Here is a 14,437-nt window from a genome sequence, read left to right on the forward strand (position 1 = left end):
TAGCGAAAGGATCTGAGTCCTCACTCCCACTTCCTTTACCCAGTGGCCTCCCTGCCCAGGGGGACTCCCCTTCCACTCTCCTGTCTGGCAGAGTCCTCGTAACCCCAACAAGGCTTGGCCCAGGATTCCTGGGGGGCTCGATCCCCAACCCTGCTGTGGTCACCTAGGACGGGGCTAGGGTGTCCCCATTCCAGGGAACTCTCTCTGCACTGGGCACTTCTCTGACCCACAGATCATTACATACAATTAGAAGCAAATGCAAGTTATTTAATCAACAATTAATTTTAAAAAGAATAAGGGAAAATGGGAAAGGTTAAAGGAAACACATCAACCTGCTCTGTGGCAGGGAACAGCACAAACAGCGTCTCTGGGATGTCCGGGCAGTTCACAGTCTGCTCCTTGTAAGTCCCAGGCCTCCTTCTCAGGCTCTGGCTGTGCTGCAGGGATGCTGTGGGTTGGACACTTGCAATGGTGGTGGCAACACACTCTCAGGCTCTAGGTGGCAGGGCCCTTCTTCCCAGCGTTGCCCCCGCCCTGTCAGGGTTACCTATCCCCCTCCGAGTCTGGTCTGCAGAGCCTTCTGGCTGAGGCGTCTCCCTGTGCTGGGTCCACTGCCCAGGGTCCTCCCTTGCTCTCCCCAGCTGCTCACGACACCTGGCTCCGGACTGCCCCAGCTCCAGCTCCGCTCTGCCTCAGCATAGCTGCTGCTCTGCCTCCAGCTCCCTGGGCTGCTTCTCTGGCTCTGGTTGCTACAGCTCTGCTCCCAGGACAGGTCTGCTCTCCAGGCTGCTTCTGTGACTCTGCGTCCAGCACTGACCTGCTTCGTGGGCTGCTTTTCTGGCCCCTCCAGCTCTGGTTGCGGCAGCTCTCCTCCCAGGGCAAGTCTGCTCTCTCTGGGCTGTGCCTCTGGCTTTGAGGCTGCAGCTCTGCTCCCAGGACAGGGCTGCCCTCTCTGGGCTGCTTTTCTGGTCCCTCTGGATCTGGCACAGCTCTGCTCCCCAGCTTTCTCCTTAGCTCTGCCCCACTCTGTCTGACCCAGTCAATTCCAGCTCACAAGGAGGACGGGACCCCCCCCCCCCGGCCTGCTGACTCCCTGATTAGCCTGCCCGCCCTGTCATTCAGGCTGACCTGGAGCATTGGCCTCTCCCCATTGCTCCTAGGGACTGGCAATCTCAGGGTCCTGATTCCCCATCGACCCTTCCCCCTAGTAGTGGGAGCTAGCAACTAAAACACCCCCCACTGAATGTTAATCGGGGGCAACAGTCCCCAAACATATATATAATCATTCATTCTTCAGTGCTGCAGAAGGAGCATCTGCACCAGTGCTCGTTTTTGGCTTTGCTTCCTTGATCTTAGAAATCCAGGTTTAGCCAGCCTGTGTTTTCAAACACCCTCTGCAAGCAAGAGACAAAAAAGGAGCTAAAGCTCATTCACAGGCGGTGGCCAGTGATTTCCCCCATTTGCTCAAAAGCAGGCAATTCCAAAACCACTTCCACAGGTAATGTGCATGCCTTTTAGAATGCAGACACACACACGCCAGAGACTGGTGCAATAAGCAGGATGAATATCTCCATGTTCAGAAAACAAGGTCAACCAGTGCCCCTATTTGTCCTACTGAGAAGAAAAGAATATGCACCCTCAGTGGCAGCTACTGGTATATTTATTGTCACTGCACCTTAAACATAAAAGAAATCTATTGCTGGGTAGGGATAGATTTACTGGAGCCAGTTTTCTCATCCCCTCTCGTCTACATTCCGCACATTGTCGTCTCGCTAATTTTGTTTATGGCAATGTCAGTATTGCTGTTACCCAATGCCTCCACCTCTTTCAGTATGATTAATTATGTTCGCTCACCAAACATACAACCACTTTCCAATCATAGAAAAGGCAGTCTTCTGTGTCGGTGTTTTGCCATTTTTTTAATGCCCGGGGTGGAGAACATGTTCAGTATACACACACACAGCGCCAAGCCAAAAAATCCCTCAAACATGCACAATGCCAAGTAGTAGAGCCATGCAACACCCCCTAGAAGCTGTTTGGCACCCTGAGCAACCGCCCTCCTCACCCACGCATAGGGCCAGCCCTGCACAATCCACACACTGAAGACACATGAACACAAGCACAAGTCTTTGTCAGACCAGGGCCATAAAATACAGAGAATTACAAAGTAATCAGGTTTCAGACTGGTAGCCGTGTTAGTCTGTATCAGCAAAAAAAAAAAAAAAAAAAAAAAAGAGGTACTTGTGGCACCTTAGAGACTAACAAACTTATTTGGGCATAAGCTTTCATAGGCTGAAACCCACTTCATCGGATGCATGCAGTGGAAAATAAAAACAGGAATAGAAATCCAGTCCTCCTGACTCCCAGCCCTGCACACATTCCCCTAACTTATCTCTCCTGTGATTCTCCCTTGCAAAAAAGGATAAAACATTTACTAATTGTCCTATCCCCCAAGTTTAAAAAAAAAAACAAAAAAACAATTTTAGTGGGTTTTTTCCATCTTTTTTGTGTTTCCCCCCCCCCCAGCTTTTCTGCCACATCTGTATTAACTCCCAGTTCACCATACACAGTGATGGTTTATGCCACACATTTATGGCATAAACCAGTAAAAATACCCCATCAACATTTTCACAAAACCAGTACAAAAAGAGGAAATTTACCTGTTGCGTATGGAAAAGATATTACCCGGCTCTGAAACAGACTTTTTCTTGTTACAGTGATGACAGCAACAAGTATCCTTTCCACAGCAGCTCCATGAGGACTGCTGTCATGAATTCCTCCTTGTGCATGCTCAAGCATTAAAGAAAAGTACAGGTCCATGTTCTCTAAGTAGTCTGAGACAAACTAGCTATTTCCTTTTTAAAAGCATGTTCAGTTATACTGAAAATAAAAATACATAAATAGCTAATGTGGGAATGCTTGTACCATAAGCAACACTTTTGTGAGATCTACAAAGTTCTGTCACTTCTTATATTATGCACAGATCCCCACTCACTCTCCTAGGCTATCTAGAAAGAGATAAGTGTAACAGCTTGTCTGTGGCTTAAAATAAATAATTTTATTAAGAAGATTATTAAAAGTACAACAAAGCAGGGAGCTGCAATCAAATGTAAAAAGGACCAGCATGATTATACTTCTCAGAGTCTGGTTACAACAAACTTCTCACAGTCAAGACTCAAACAGGCTTCCATAAAGCCTTTCAATCACCAAAAAAAAAAAAGACAGGATAAATAAAGAGAGAAATCTGTTACTGGCAGGAACTTTCCTAACTACTATTTTTCTCCTCTTTCTTTCTCTCTCCCTACCCCAGAAGAGTTTGTTTGCAAGCCACCACTCAGACCACTTCCAGGGTAATGAGAAATTACTTAATTCACTACAGTTGCCCATGCCCTGCTGTTATGATAGCCCCAGCAATTAGTACATGCAGCTGTCCTGTTCCAACCCAGACAGAGTATGAGTGTTAACTCTTCCTCTGCCATTCCTTGGACAGGCTCTATCCACCCTATCACAAAGAGTTAAAATAAACTGTAAGGACTTAGGCCCAGATTCTCAGTGGTGTTTAGGCTCCTATTTTCCATTGATTGAAGAAATGAGCCTTAGTGTCTGTTGCTTTGTAGAAAGGATCAGCACTGGCTATACATCTGCTGTTTTAATGGCTCTTCCAGTAACCATGCAATCTGTAATAGCCAGCCATTCAGAAAAATATCTACTACATCTCCTAAGCACTTGAAAAATCCATGCACAGAAAAGGAAACTTGCATGCCAGAGTTACAGTTCTAACAGTTTATCTCATCTGTGAGTCTTGACCGAAAGCAGTACATATATGGAGGAAGACATATGTCTCTAATGTTTCACTTTAGAATCCTGCAGCTGTGTAGTCATTCATAGTTGTCTACTCCAGGTGGAGTGGATGCTCATTGCATACGCCTCACCAGTGATAGAGTATTTTCTGGAAGAAATATTGGCAGTAATATGAAAGTTTATGTAACTCTGCTCCATGCTATGCTGGTAGAGATCATATGGGCATTCTGTCTTTACATCTAAAGGTAATCTGTCAAGGAGCTGAAGCAAATAGCTTATTGTTCCATTAAAAAGTTCTTTGTGAATAACAAAGTCTCTGACTTAAATTTTACAGTTGTGTATGGCATTATACCAATTCAACCAGCTTCTGTATAAATGTCACAACAAAAAATGTTTCTTCACCAATGAGCTTAACATTATAACTGAAGGGTAAATTAGACTATGAGAACTTTGTAAAATAAACTTTTTAATATGTGTTAGAAATGGAATGACCGTTAGGTTAAGGTTGCATAAGCATTTCCATTCTAATTACCTGTTTGCAGTAAAATAGTTTACAAAAATATTCACCTTTCAGCCTTAGTCTCTGCCCAAAGGAAAATGCTTTTGTAAGTTTAAGGAAACCCGGGTTAGACAGCTTGTGAAATTAATACTCTCCCTGTTGGAAAAAAATTACAAGGCATTTTTTGAGCCCTTATATAGCACCAATAGAAAATTTACATTGGGTAAGGAAATAGCCCTCACTGAGGAAAGCTGATGTGTTCTGGTGAAGCTTGATTTTGATGTTGTAGTTATAACCCATTTGTTGCCTTCTGTGCATATGTAATATCTTTTTTGCTCGTCCCCCTGGAGGATGTTTTCACTATGGGACAGAAGGGCTCCCATTGACTTCAGTGGGCATTGCACTAGGCCCTAAATTTGTGTTTAGGCAAGGAAGACTGCTGTGTACAAGCATGCATAGCTAATCAGCTGCAAGCTGAAAAACTACCTAAATGTGCATGCTGGTTCAGGAAAGGCCCAGCATAAAAACTTTACCACCTCCATTGGTAGGAGCAGGGCATGTGTTACATGAAACAATTATAAGCATACACAAAAGAGCAGATATAGAACTGGATATGTAACTTTAATTTTGTAATTTCTTGACTTGAGTGCTTAACTGTGCAATCTTAATGGTCTCTGAATATTTAATGAATACCAATGAATAGTGTATGCAATGTAATAAAAGTTGCCATTATGCAGTAACTATGACAACGCCCAATTTTTATATTATATACATAGTTGCAAAACAAGCTTTTTATCATGTTTACCATTCTTTGCTCTTTCTCAAAAGCTTTCCAACATTATTGCTTACCTAATGCTTAAACAAAGTGACCTTTAAACGAGCATACATAAATCTACAATAAAGCTTCTACACTACTCTATCTCATTATTTAAACTGCAGTCAGCCATGATATTGGAGCACCAAGCAAAATGAAAAAGGAGTTGAAGTGAAGCTTTTCTCTTTCTGCCTCTTCCCCTTATCAGAGACACATATTTAGTAGTTAAACATTATTAGTAATAATATCTTACTATGGAAGACCAAGTATGAGAGGATTTTACATTTTGGTCTGAAGATAACACAGCAGCTGCTTCAGGTTTTTAATGTAACTTTTAAACTCCCTGCTCTGTAATACAGTGAATGGGGCTCTACATTTAGTTCCCAAGTGAAATGTCTGCAGGATTATCTGATATATATATATATATAAGGGATGCAGAAAAGAAAGAAGGCCCTCGATCTGAGAGACTTTAAATAACCCATGAGGAAAAACATAAATTACTCCTTAAGATATAATTAAAAGCAAGCAAGCAAGCATCTTCTACAAAAGTACAAACCAAGTTTTTTGCTAACCCATTAGGAACATATTACCTAATGCCTCTATAAAACCCAAGAGTTTCTCCACTTTAGATCTTACAAAGGGATTTAATTTACTCTTGTGTTAAGTAAGGAAACTTCTTTTAAAAAACACTCTATTCCTAATACTGATAGAGCTAAACCCCTACAGGGTTTTCCCTGCTAACATTCTGTCAATTAAATTTCATTCCAGGAGAGTTAAATGGTTCTATGACATTTGGCCTTTTGTCTGTGACTTAAAAATATGTCAACAGTACATTCTAAAGCTGACAATGCTTCATGTGATGTTAACAAACAAATGGTGTGTTTCTTGCGGATTGCAGAACTGATGTGTCATGAAAGGTAACGGTGTTCGCCACAGAATTTTGCTCCAGAGCATTTCAAATCAAATCAACTGACCCAATATACATAGGGCTTGATTTTGATTTCACCTACACCAATGTAAATCTGGAGCAACTCTGTTAAAGGCAGTGGAGTTACACCAGTGTAAATGAGATCAGAGCCAGGCCCCTAATACTAGTCCTTATTATGGAAGTGAAAATTAGATTATGATTTTAATATATTTAATTTGTGCACTTCAGTCCTTTTACTAAAAATTCATTGAATTTATTCATAAAATTATATACTAAAATGACTAGTTAACTTACTGGAGTATTAATTTTCAATCTTTGGTACAACTATTAACAATTTCCCAGTTACACAAAAAATCCTATAAAGGCTGAATTAGGAAATAGGTTTCCAAGAATTGCTTTAGGTTGATTTTTCTGAAACTATATTAGAGCTGGTGAGGCTATTGGTGGCACTCTGCTTTAGGCCTTGTGCCTAATTGTGCACTTGGATGTATTGTTGAGGCAAAGTAACATGCCTTCGATGTAGCTAACTGCTTAAGTAACAAGCTTTTGTGCTGTCTTCCTCCTTTTTGTTGACATTACTAAGATGGTATAAATATTTAATGAATATTATATTATTATTGTATCATTATTATTAAAGTTCACTTTATTAGGAAACTAAAAGTTGGTAGAGATCTAATTTGCTAGTTCAAAAATACTCCATGCACTGGGGAAAAAATATTATTTTGTGGTTCGGGAAGGGGGGCCTGGGCATTGAGACTCCTGGGTTCCATTCCCAATTTTGCCATCTACTTTTTGTATAATCCTGAGCAAGCCACTATAGGTACATCTACACAGGTAGATAAAAGCCCTGTGACACAACCACAGCCGCCCAGGTCAGCCTCCTGGTTCCACTGCCCCTGAACCAGTTTACTGTGGATTGGGGCTTTGTGTCAGGTCACTGCTGGCTCACTCCCATTGTGACAACCAGCATTAAAATAGTTATAATCTCACACTGAAGACACAGAAAAGGAAGGAAAAAACAGTTAAAGGATGTAAAACTTAGAGAATTACATCTTTCGTTCTATTAAATCACCATTCTCTATAACTGTTTGGAGTCTATTACAGGGAAACCACTGCTGAACTCTTCTTGGAGTGCATTACCAATACTTTCTGAAGGAAAAGAGAATGTTACGTTTCGGAGATCTTCAGCAGCTGTTTTTTCTGAAGTCCAGTGGTGTTTCTTTACAGATAAAAAGACAAACTCAGACAGAAGGGGAGAGAAAAGAATAGCGACAACAGACAGTCCAGCTTCTGTCTCTGGAACTTGTTTTCTCTTGCAACCTTGCTGGAGAAACATAGTCACAGCACACTCTCTTATCAGCCACTCTGGGTACATCGACACTGGAATAAAAGACTCACGAAACGGGTCTGCTGACGCAGGCTTGCAGAGCTAAAAATTACTGGGTAGACGTTCGGGCTTAGGCTGGAGTCTGGTCCCAGAACTTGGGCTCCAACCCAAGCCCTAATGTTTACATAGCAGTTATACAGCATTGCAGCCCAAGCCCTGCAAGCCTGTATTAGCTGACCTGTGCCAGCTGCAGACATTTAAAGGCTGTGTAAATGTACCCTCTGAGACCTGGCAAACTTTGACCAGTGTCAGACTGAAGGCTCACAACTGTGCTACACCGGTTGTCTTGAATAGCTAAGTCAGATTCTGACAGGTCAGAAAGCAAAAGGAGAGAGAGAAGAGGAGAAGTAAAGCAAAGAATGAAGAGGAGACCTTAGGAAGGGGGTGGCAGCAAAAACTAAAAGTTCAAATTCTGAATCCTATGTGGTGTCCAGGATTTAGCTAAGGCCAGTGGAGGTGGTATCACATAGCCCCTTCCTTCTGACCTGATCTGGACAGAACATATTTCTGGATCAGGAAAATAAGGACCCAGCAATGTCATAGTGTACCTCAGAGTGCATGGGCAGCAGCAGCCGTAATGGTGAAGCTTGGTCCTTGCAGTCCACTCATCCCTCTGTCCCAATGAGTGACCTCAAATAAATAATGCCCAACATTGCCCTAATAAAATTAACCAATCAAAACATATTTTGATGACTTCAACTACAATTCTTTCCTACCATTTCTGTAATCTTTTAACTCATTGTTATGCCAACTTAGGACTTCAGCAGGAGACTTGAATACCCCTTTACACAGCTGATACCAATACTTGTCTCCAACTTTGCCCACTGTTACAAATTTTGTATAACAGGCTGAGCTGGACTTTTATTTTTAACTTTGAATAACTTAGAATACAAGCTTCTATGCAACAATTTGAGTTGCCTATAAAGGGGCCTGGTTTTCAGAAGGTGAATGCTCAGCATTGCCTGAAGGTCTATCAGCATTTTCATGTGTATCATACTCCTGCTTTGCAAAGGAGGCATATGCCCAATGAGGTACACTGGGAATTTCCCTCTGCCTACTGCCTCCTCCTGACTATTAAGAGCAGGTTATCACACTAGATCATTACCCTCCTGTCACTGCCTATCATCACTCATGGGCTTCATAGACATAGCCTGGATGTGAGGACCTTGGGAGATGTTGAGTAAGGAGAGGAAAAGGATTAGGGAGAAAGTAACCATCACCAACTTGAAATGATGGTTAGACATCCACAAGGAGATGTCATAGACAGGCCAAGATTTTGGTTTGGACAGAAGAAAATGGGTCTGGAGTAGAAAGGTAGATCTATGAGTAGTCCACATAGATAGTTGAATTTGTGTTTGCAGATGAGATTACGCAGAGATAAGGTTTAGCAGCAGAAGAGAAGGTGACCAAGAACAGAGCCCTGTGGAACCCCAACAGAAAGGTGGAGGGGGATGAGGAGGATCTTTCAAAGGACACTCTGAAGGAGTACTTAGCAAGGTCAGAGGAGAAGCAGGAAAGGGCAATGATCTCCCTGATGCACTGTGCATATAGAGGTATGTTCAGCCAATCAGGAAACTAAGGGGGAAAACGCCATATGAAAAAACTCAATCAACCTACTTTGAAACTTGAAAATGCACCCACAAAAGGCTGCACTGGAATTCTTGTTTATCTAGATATTGCAAGAACACATCAGACTTCACTTGAATTACACACCCCTACTGATAAATTTCAATGGAAATGATACAGAAGCACCAACTTAAAGTAGCAAACTTCCACTCTTTGGAGTTAAGCATTTCGTACAGTTCCAGATTAAACAAAACATCAATATTTTGAAGAGGAGCACACTAGAATGACTTGTTCAAGAAGTGGGCACAATGAAATCGTATTTTCTTATTGAGGCATTTGCTTTCTTTGATTCAGATCCACTTGTCTCTACTGATTGGGTTTCCCATGTAAGACAGGCAGCTCATTTGCAAGTAAACAATTTGCATCCAAAGTCCTCAAACAGGGACTTTCATACTGATATTCTTGAACATAATTCATGTCTAATTAACAATACGGCAATGTAATTAAAGTAGCCATTCTGCTTTCACACCTTTTCTATTAACTATTCTATATCTTTGCAAAACACAATTGTAGCAGCAATGACAATCCCTGTTAAGTGAGTTCAAGTTAACTTTAAAATAAACAGTTCTATACATTATTTATAGAAAATAATTCCTAGTTATAAAACATTAAATAAAATTGATTGACTACCACCTAAGCAAAAGATTGTGTGATTCTCTACCGTAGCTGATAGCCTGGTTACCAGTCCTAACTTCATTTTCTTCCATGTCATTTTTAAGGATTCAGTTCAGCAATCCATTCCTGCTCACAGAAGCGCCAAACCACACACTTAAATCTCATTTACTTCAATGGGATTTAAAAGCACTGCTGACTGGGTATGAGCTTAAGTATGTGCTTAAATACCTACCTTAACTGGGGCCTTAGAGCTGCTGTTGTCCTGTAGATGGATAAAATAGTCAGTTTTGGACATTGGAATATCGATTTATTGGTCACTACAGGTGAAGGATAATTTGACTGAACTTAGTTCAGCTTCCTTCAGTTCTGGAAGAGCATGTTCAATCTTATTTGTCAGTCATGGAAGCAGTTAGAGCAGGGACACAATGCTGGTGACAATTCCATTTGGAGATTAATTGAAGGATATGCTGAATATGACTAATATAAGTAAAAGCTGCACGGAATCATAATTTCTGAGCCAGACATCTTAAAGTGTACTTCTAAGAGAATCTTTTTTAAAACAAACCAAAATGGTCCCATCATGCTCAGACATTTTTCCTATATGTATCCAGAGTTTCTGAACTTACTCCGGGAACTAAAACCAGCTTTTACCACCATTTACTGCTATAGCACTATAGAGTCAACAATTAAAAAGAGAATGAGCTAGCTTCTATTCCACCTTCTGCATCATCAAAATTATTTAAGAATTAGTGATATTCAATAGCACCAGTGAAAATCCAGCAAAGGCAACAGGTTAGCACAGGTGTAGCTAAGGAGGCAGAACTTGGCATGCAATATCTCAACTACAGACAACAGTGTGTGAAAAGGAAAGTACCCAGCTCAATTTCTAGAGCCCAAACAGAGTTGATGGAGCTGGCAACTTATGTAATCACAACATCAACAAAAGCTTTAACCCAGCACATTCCATATAAAAATTGGGACACAAACATGGAACTCCAAAATGCTATTTTATAAAGTCACCTTTCAGAGCAAGCCCACACAAATTGTGTGGGCGTTTGCTTTTTACAATTTGTCAGATGAGAAGATTTTTAATGTTGAATACAAGCGTCTATGCACCATTACACTCCAATCATTAATTTTTCCATTGGAAATCTTCTCCCTTTCCTGCTTTGACACTCCTTATTGACCGTTCTGATCAAGCTTCTGCAGAGTAGCTTATTCCTACAATATGCTCCTCATTTGGGTTTAAGTCCAAGGCATTATTCTAAACCCCTTTTAATCAGAGGTCCCTGTATTTTACTATATTTGTATCCTTGTATAAATCTTACTTCTATTAGAGAAGAGAGGGATATTTGTGGTGAGTAGCACCATCACAGGCCAAATATCACTGGGAGATAATGGCCAATGGCCAGTGGCTCTGCAATCACAGCCGCCAACTCCTTTAGCACTCTCGGATGCAGCGCATCCAGCCCCATGGACTTGTGCTCATCCAGCTTTTCTAAATAGTCCCGAACCACTTTTTTCTCCACAGAGGGCTGGTCACTTCCTCCCCATGCTGTGCTGCCCAGTGCAGTAGTCTGGGAGCTGACCTTGTTCGTGAAGACAGAGGCAACAAAAGCATTGAGTACATTAGCTTTTTCCACATCCTCTGTCACTAGGTTGCCTCCCTCATTCAGTAAGGGGCCCACACTTTCCTTGACTTTCTTCTTGTTGCTAACATACCTGAGGAAACCCTTCTTATTACTCTTAACATCTCTTGCTAGCTGCAACTCCAGGTGGGATTTGGCCTTCCTTATTACACTCCTGCATCCCCGAGCAATATTTTTATACTCCTCCCTGGTCATTTGTCCAATCTTCCACTTCCTGTAAGCTTCCTTTTTGTGTTCAAGATCAGCAAGGATTTCACTGTTAAGCCAAGCCGGTCGCCTGCCATATTTACTATTCTTTCTACACATCGGGATGGTTTATCCCTGTAACCTCAATAAGGATTCTTTAAAATACAGCCAACTCTCCTGGACTCCTTTCCCCCTCATGTTATTCTCCCAGGGGATCCTGCCCATCAGTTCCCTGAGGGAGTCAAAGTCTGGTTTTCTAAATCACTTGTCTAGAGTAGAAGCAGACAGCAGAAGAGTATTGAGTAGGGACAGACTCAACGAGGGTTAGAATGCGGGGTGGAAGCAGCAGGGACTTGGGTGTGATGGGGTCAGGCAAGAGCAGAGCTGCCAAGGAGTGGGGAGGGAGGAAAAAGTAGGTGTTATGAATGGACTATGTGGATGGGTAGCAAAAGGGGCAGGGCTTGTGAAGGGGCACTTCGGTTATATAGCTAATTTATGCCTGGTTTCCCATCAGTATATTGTTACGGCCCTGGGAATACCAATAACATGGTTGTGAGAAATGCCATTAAGTCTCCAAGCCAATCCAGTCATTCTGTCTTCTGCCAAAAATGCCAAGAAATCATTTAATTTATGCTTATCATAAAGGAGCCACGTATGCAGTGGATATCTATCTTATAGGAACTGAGCTGATATTACCAACTCATTATGCACTGGTACTCAAAAGCCACACAAACACGGCACTGCAAAAATAATCAATATCAACGGTTTCACATGGTAGTTTCCAGTTGCTATTGAGCTACGTTTGATCTGAACCAGAACTAAAAAGCACAGGATTACAGTAAGAATCCCCTATCCTCTTAGTGTGACTCTAACCATTTTTCCAATTTAAAGTTAGCCTGCACTATGTATTTACTGATGTGGCTAGTTTTCATATAAGTAGTTTTATTAAGATTAAAGCTTCCAGGAGAATTGCCTGGCTCAGGAACAGGTAATGGGACATAGAGCTTTTCACCTCCTGGCTGCTGAGTGAAATCCATCCCAGGTAAGTAAGGACAAAATTTGCTACCACCTGATTGTTCAACTGACTAATTAATGGTCTCAGCCCAGTTCTTAGGGTAAAAGGCATCCACATATTGGCATTAATTCTTGCATCATTGGCAGTCCCAAAAGAGAAGACAAGTGTTGCATGGACCATGGTAACTGAATTCCCCCAACTCCCCCACCAATGGAAGTGGTCCCTCCAGCTGAGCACTGAGGGCAAGCATTAGTAGGGCAACATGAGGAGGCTTGTACTGTAGCTGTCCATGCTGAAACTCTTTTGTGGTTAAAGAGAGGGATTCAGGACTATTCAGCCAGTGCTTTACACAAGCACCAAACAAAATTACCAACATTTGAACTTATTTTAAAAGATTAAAACCCATATTTTGCAAAGCAATGTAATATGGATTTATTAATGGTGTCTTACAAATGTACAGTCAGTAAATGTGAATGTTCTTAGGTTGCAAAACTTCAATTAAAATAAACAGGCTTCTATACTATGCATAACTATATTCGCCGATGAGAATCAAGTTGTATTTATTTTCAAACAATGTACAAGGGACCAGTGCAAAATAAAGCCAATAAAGCAAAAGAAGCAATCTAATCCATGGTAATCTAGTAGCTGGTCAAATGTAACTTGATTATCACACCACAGTTTAATAGCACTTAATCCTTTCTGTGTAACTTTTAATACATGGAAACTGAGACTATTTACTTTTCCCTGAGGTACAACGTGAAAATCATTTAAAAATTAACAAAACAACCTGTTCCCACAAATACTGTAGAGTTGAAAGAGCTAAAATCTGTAGTGATTTATAGCCTGTCCAATCCCACTGACTCATAGAATTAATATCCCAGCAGGCTTAAAAGAGCTAGTGAGAGACTGGAAATGTGATGGTTTTCATGCTTGTCTTGCTGACAGAAGTTGTGTATTTTTCTATTGGGAAGGGCATCTTTTCAAAGAGGGTAATGAAAACAAACACTTTCAGTTCTCCCAGCAGAATGAAAATTTACAATTTAGTTTAGTCTTCAGAGATCCCCGATTGTAATGAGCTTGGGAAGACAGAGTGTGTTTTTCATAATAAATACTATAACTAAATTAAACAGAAGTTGTAGGGAGTTTGGGCTGTAGTTTCAAACCTGTAACAAAGAAATGTCTGTAGGCACAGATGAAAAAGAGATACTGACCAAGTGGATGAAGACTTGAAATATCCTTTACACTTGAGAATTTATATAGGTAAAACCTATTACATGAGCACATGGTTGTGTGCTCTCTGTCTTAAATATTAGTAATTTCCTTATTAGGGATTTCTCAGTGGTAACAGCACCCACCTCATGGACTTGAATTCAAATACATAGACCAATGTACTTAAACATCTTTGAGGATCTGGGCATTAGGGTTCAAAAGAGTAGAAAGAATCATTTCCCCTCTATCATTTTGAACCCTAATGGCCAGGCCCTCAAAGGTATTTAGGTGCCTAACTCCTATTGAAAATCAGTGGAAGTTGGGCACCTAGGTACCTTTGAGGATCTGGGCCTTAGCACTACCAGTCCATGTTCTGCTTCAGACTATCATCGGCAGTCCCTTTGTGCCAGTTGGGTCTTAACAGGTCCATTAGCAGCTACACAAACAGGCCTTATGAAGTGTTTGATGCATGAATGCCAGAGAGTTGCTGTAGAAACAGCTGGAGAACTTAAGAACAGGACACAGTCACAAGACAGGGTCTTTGGAGGGATATCAATATGTGTTGCACCTTTTGAACAATGATAGTGAAAGGGCTTTGAGGACCACAGAACAATGTCTGGGGTGGGGTGTATTTATTTGCTTTACCTACTCTCCCCAGGCAGGAAGAGATTGCCCTCATCCTGATGCTGACCAAAAGGCGCATGAGAA

This window comes from Lepidochelys olivacea (genome assembly GCF_965140295.1).
Source record: "Lepidochelys olivacea isolate rLepOli2 genome assembly, chromosome: 7".
NCBI classification, from domain to species: domain Eukaryota; kingdom Metazoa; phylum Chordata; order Testudines; family Cheloniidae; genus Lepidochelys; species Lepidochelys olivacea.